This window comes from Elephas maximus, chromosome 7 (assembly GCF_024166365.1).
Source record: "Elephas maximus indicus isolate mEleMax1 chromosome 7, mEleMax1 primary haplotype, whole genome shotgun sequence".
In the NCBI taxonomy this organism is placed as follows: domain Eukaryota; kingdom Metazoa; phylum Chordata; class Mammalia; order Proboscidea; family Elephantidae; genus Elephas; species Elephas maximus.
The window spans coordinates 109238434-109244433 of NC_064825.1; the positions used below are offsets into that span (position 1 = coordinate 109238434).

General features: G+C 36.1%; 1 pseudogene; it reads right to left on the minus strand.

Annotated features, from left to right (window-relative positions):
* Positions 1–4167: 4167 nt before the first annotated feature.
* On the minus strand, positions 4168–5122 carry LOC126080791 (olfactory receptor 1052-like; annotated as a pseudogene).
* Positions 5123–6000: the final 878 nt, after the last annotated feature.

A 6000-nucleotide genomic window follows, 5' to 3' on the forward strand; every position in this document is an offset into this window, starting at 1 on the left:
GGGAACTTGAGAAGGCTAGCTAACCCTACTCTACTTGCCATTCATAAACCTACTCCTACAATTCCAATTTGCTGCTACCTTTTCCCCAGTTATGACGTGATATGCCACTCTATCTACGAGAACTGTGACTATAATCAACTTAGTTACTTTTCATGGCCTCCATTACTCTTCTTTCTTGTGTCTTGGGTTCTTTAGAGCAATAGATGCCCTCTAGTTATTCTTCCCCTACTGTGTATGTCAGATTTTCATATTGTGGGGGCTTGTGTTGGTGTGTTGCTGGAAGCTATGCTACTGGTATTCAAATGCCAGTAGGGTCACCCATAGGGAACAGGTTTCAGCTGAGCTTCCAGACTAAAACAGACTAGGAAGAAGGGGCTGGTGGTCTACTTCTGAAAAGAATTAGCCAGTGAAAACCTTATGAATAGCAGCAGAACATTATATGATATAGTGCCCAAAGATGAGCCCCTCAGGTTGGAAGATACTCAAAATTCAACTGGGGAAGAGCTGCCTCCTCAAAGTAGAGTTGACCTTAATCACATGGATGGAATCAAGCTTTCAGGACCTACATTTGCTGATGTGGTATGACTCAAAATAAGAAGAAATAGCTGCAAACATCTATTAAAAATTGGAGCCTGGAATGTACAGAGTATGAATCTAGGAAAATTGGAAATAGTCAAACATGAAAGGAAACTCATAAACATTGATATCTTAGGCATTAGTGAGCTGAATTTAGAGACCATCTGAAGAATATATTTGACCCATTGAATGCTAATGGACAAAGACCAGACACGTTGTGGAATGGCATCTTTTTCATGAAGAAAGCTAAAGATCTTTAAAAAGACAAAAGAGAAAGAAAAGACCTAACTGGATGTTAGAAGAGACTCTGAAACTTGCCCTTGAACACTGAATAGCTGAAGCAGAAGGAAAAAATGATGAAGTAAAAGAGCGAAACAGAAGGTTTCAAAGGGCAGATCGAGAAGACAAAGTAAAGTATTATGATGACATGTGCAAAGATCTGGAGATAGAAAATCAGAAGGGAAGAACACTTGTAGCATTTCTCAAGATGAAGGAACTGAAGAAAAAATTCAAACCTCAAATTGCAGTACTGAAGGATTCTACTGGGAAAATGTTAAAGGATGCAAGAAGCATCAAAAGAAGATGGAAGGAATGCACAGAATCACTGTACCAAAAAGAGATGGTCAAAGTTCAACCATTTTAGGAGGTAACATATGATCAGGAACTGATTGTACTGAAGAAAGAAGTCGAAGCTGCACTGAAGGAGTTGGCAAAACACAAGGTTCTTGGAATTGGCGAGTTACCAACTGAGATGTTTCAACAAATGGATGCAGTGCTTAAGTGCTTTCTATAACTTGCCAAACTGAGTTATGAGGTTTTGCTCTTTAGCCGTGGGTAGCCATAACTGGTCAAGGGACAGAATTTCCTCTTGGCTCCCTTGACTGTGTGGGTCAGTGGAGCCACAAGGCAAATGGTAGGAGGAATACTGGAGACATTGTTCTTCCCGGACAATTATACTAGTCTTTGTGTAGTTGTGGTTAAACTCAATGTCAAATATATTTATATGCAAAATATAAAATTAAAATATATTTGATGGAGACCCACACAGAGTTTGGAAAATGTTTTCCTAATGAATTATCAATTCATTGTTAATTTTCTCCTGGTGTTATTGTTATTTTCATTCTAATTTCTTGTATAGACTAAGGGGGGCAGCATGGAACTAAAAAACCAAAAGCCGATCTTGTTGCCATTGAGTCAATGCAGATTCATGGCAACCCTGTAGGTCAGAGCAGAACTGCCCCAGAAATTTCCAAGGAGCACCTGGTGGATGCGAACTTCAGGCCTTTTTGGCTAGCAGTCACACCTCTTAACCAGTACGCCACCAGAGTATCCAGCATGGAGCTAGGGCCTTGATAATAATTATTTATTTATGTCTAAAGTTTCATTTTCACCATTATCCCCATTGTTGAGAACCTCTTTGATTTTTCTTTTGGTTGATTTTGTGATCCATTTAATTAAGTTTCAGCAATTCTTAGAGTAAGGCATATTTTAGTTGCCAAAAGGAATTCTTACTCGCTTTCTAGAACTCTCGTCTTCTTAGCCTATCTTCCCCAGTATTTTGAAAATTTATGGAAAAGTGGAATTTGTATATGACAGATGCAAAGATGGGGTTTTGAAAATATAATTATTTGTACACTTATGCATGTGTGTATATGTGTGTGCTGTGTATGTGTGTGTGTGTAACCAATGCTCCATCAGGCTACTGTTTGCTTAAATATAGCCAAGATCATGAGTATGATTTTCCCACTGAATTATTGTTTCTATGGAATACAAAAAGAAACACACTTCCAAGTATGAATATACATTTAATAAGATACATTGACATATCCTTCTTTGCAGAGGGAATACTGCTTTTACCTGTTATGTATATAACATACATTTATCAGAACACAGATGGGAAATAATCCTGATCAATCCATGTCAGAACCAGAAATAATATCAGTTACTTAAAGAGCTGTGACTAGTTGATTTTCTTTCACTTATCATTAATTTATTCATATTAACCACCATACATCTGAATATACATGAAAATATATATGCATACATATGAATATTTTTCATAAAGTTGAAGTGTTATACTTAAATATATTAGTTTATTAACTATATTTAGCATTACAATGATGAATACAAAGATAATTTCATTTGGAAATACATTTGTATGGATTGTGATTCATATTTTATGTTAATAAATGCCTTATTTCTGTTAAATCAACCTATATCCCTGTCCTGTGTTCCAACATGTACCTATAAAGGCAACCACTTATAGAAAAGATTTTTTTGTTAATATGAAAGATAAAAATTAGCTTTCCTTTTCTAAGTATTGTCATCCTTCCTAGCACATTGATTGTACCTTCATTGTTAACTATGAACAAGCAAATATAAAATTGTCCATTTCAAGAGTTTTCTAATTAGTTTGAAATCCCTCAGATTGTCTCCAAGACATCAGTCTCCAAGATATGAATGTCTTTAAAATTCATACAAATGTTCCTGGTATTAGTTATTTTTATTTGAAATAATAATATCTACGGCACATTTCTGGTAACAGAATAGCAGTTCTAAAATGGTAGAAAGTTAGGAAGTCAAGAAATCCATCATCACAGAATTGATGCTTTAGGCAGGTATTAGCAAGCAGCATCTGATCTAAAGATTGCCAGATAGGCATATGATTTTTGGTCTTGAAAGAAGGTGAAGGAGATTCTTAAAAGAAAAGATAAGAAGGGCTTTGAATTCTACCTGCTCCATAATTAGGAGTCATTCCATACATGTATCTAAATTTTCTAAGTGGGTTTATTAGTAAGAGTACATTATTGCCAGCTGAGAATTACAATACAATGATTTTCCGACAATACCACTTTTGTTGCTGAAGGCACTGAGTTTTAAGAAGATTAAGGACAGTAGGAAAATTGTTTGGAGTCAAATTCCCCTTTTTAGCTAACACGAAGATTTACCAATACTTAAACTTTAATGCAAGTTTTAAAAACAAAGACAAATATCAGGTATAAAATTATTTTAATTTTCTGAGTAAATAAAAAATATACCTTTTAGAAAAGATCTAACTATATACATTTCTAAATGTTAGTGTGTCTGTATTCAGTTCTTCACATATCAGAAATGATATACTCAATTCTGCGGATTGACTGGTAGATTCAAATATTAATGGCCTACAGCCTTAGGAGAGCTGAATTTAAAACACAGCTATGCAGAAAGTCACTCCCACTTTCTAGGTTAGTTTTTCTGGGTTAAAAAGTCACTTTTAGAAAAAAATGATTTGTATAATAATTAGAAACTCTAGAATTCGTTGAAATCATTTGAATGTTAGTAAATGGAGAACTGGCTTGCGGAATGTTACACTATTAATGTTGTTCTTGTTGTTGCATGACATCCAGTTGATATCTTTTCATAGCGACCCTACAGAGCAGAGTAGAACTGCCCTATAATGTTTCCAAGGCTGTGACCTCTGTGGGAGCAGATAATCAGGTCTTTTCTTCTATGGAGCAGCTGCTAGGTTTGAACCACAGACCTTTTGGTTAGCATCCCAGTGCTTAATCATTGTGTCACCAGAGCCCTCATACTGTTCCTAGTGACTTGAAATTAACAGGGGCAGTATTTCATTTCTATGACTCTTTTCACAGCATCCTTCACTTCCTTGTTTCTCAGACTGTAAATCAATGGGTTTAACATGGGAATCATTAGTGTAGAACACAGAAACTATCTTCTCTTGTTCTACAGAATACTGGGAACTTGGCTGAATGTAATTAAAGCCCAAGGTACCATAGAATATGGTCACAGCAGTCAGGTGAGAGGCGCAGGTGGAGAAGGCTTTCCGTCTGCCTGATGCTGAGTGGATCCTCAGTATAGCAACAAGGACGAACATGTAGGAAATGATCACAATCAAGAAGGTAGCCATGGCAATGACTCCAGAGAAGATTAACAGCATCAACTCATTCATGGAGGTATCAGAGCATGACAGCTTTAGCAGTGGAAGAACATCACTGAAGAAGTGGTCGACAACGTTTGGTCCACAGAAAGACAGTCTCCCCAAACTTATTGCATGTGTCAGTGAGTTAATCATCCCACCTATGCAAGACCCAACGACCAGCCCTACACACTTTCTCTTAGACATGGCTGTTGTATAAAGCAAAGGATTCGCAATGGCCACATCACGGTCATAGGCCATCACTGAAAGTAAGAATCCTTCTGTGGTAATGAACACCCCAAAAAACAAGTGCTGCATTATACAGGCGGAGAACGAAATGGTTTCCCTCACAACTAAGAAGTTGATCAGCATTTTAGGTGCTATAACTCATGAATAGCAGGCGTCTACAAATGAAAGGCAGCTGAGGAAAAAATACGTGGGCGTGTGGAGCTTGGGAGTGACGTGGATTAAGAAGATCATGCCCAGGTTCCCCACCAAGGTAATGGCATAAATCACCAGGAACAACACAAAAAGCACAATTTTCAATACAGCCTGATCTGTCAGTCCTAAAAGAATAAATTCAGTAACAACTGTCAAATTCTCTTCAGCCATTTGTTAATTCTTTTTTCCTGAAATCTAGTGTAAAAAAAGGAAAGTGTGTTATTATGGATACAGGCAAATCTGGTATATATTAACATCGACTGGAAGCATTCCTATAGTTGTGTTTTTAAAGAATCAATTGAGTGACATTTCCCAAGAAAAGTGTATCAATTTTAAAGTTTTTATTATGAAGATTATGAAGGAAATGGTATTTCTGAATGGAATTTAAAAATTCAATTGTATTATTTATTCAGAAGCTGCACGTTTGAGGTGATGTTGCAAAGGAGAAATGAATGGTGGGATGTGGAGTTGCATTAAATAACCCCCATATCCTTTACCTTCATGTGACTTTATCTGATTTAATATGTAAACTTTATTACCAGTCTGAAGACATTTAATAAAAAGGGAAACATTTTAACAGAATAAATAACTTACCAAAAGGTTTTAAAATTTCAGCTTTAGAAACTTCATGTCCATTTCCAATTTTGTTTTGTTTATCTTTTACTCAAAAATAATTTCAGTTTCAGATTAGCTGAAACAGTCATTATATATTTAAATAGTAAATCCCAGTCCCGATCCCAGTGCCTTCGAAATAGTTAAATATAATTCCAGGTAAAATACTAGAAAGTAAATCTTAGTCATTAATACATAACTTACAGAACAACATAATAACAAATAAAAAATTAGCACATTTAATTATTCTCTCTAAGAGGACAAATTTGGAAGGAAGGGAGAGTACTATATACTTTCTACAGCAGCCTCCAGTGAAGTATCACTGAGCAGCCATTACACAGTGACAAATGAAGCCTTGGGAAATACTCTGTTTCTTAAGGGATTTCACATTTGCCCATGGCTGAGGTAGCTCCCTAAAGCGTACAATTAAAGAAAATGTTCTAAAAAGTTGAGGA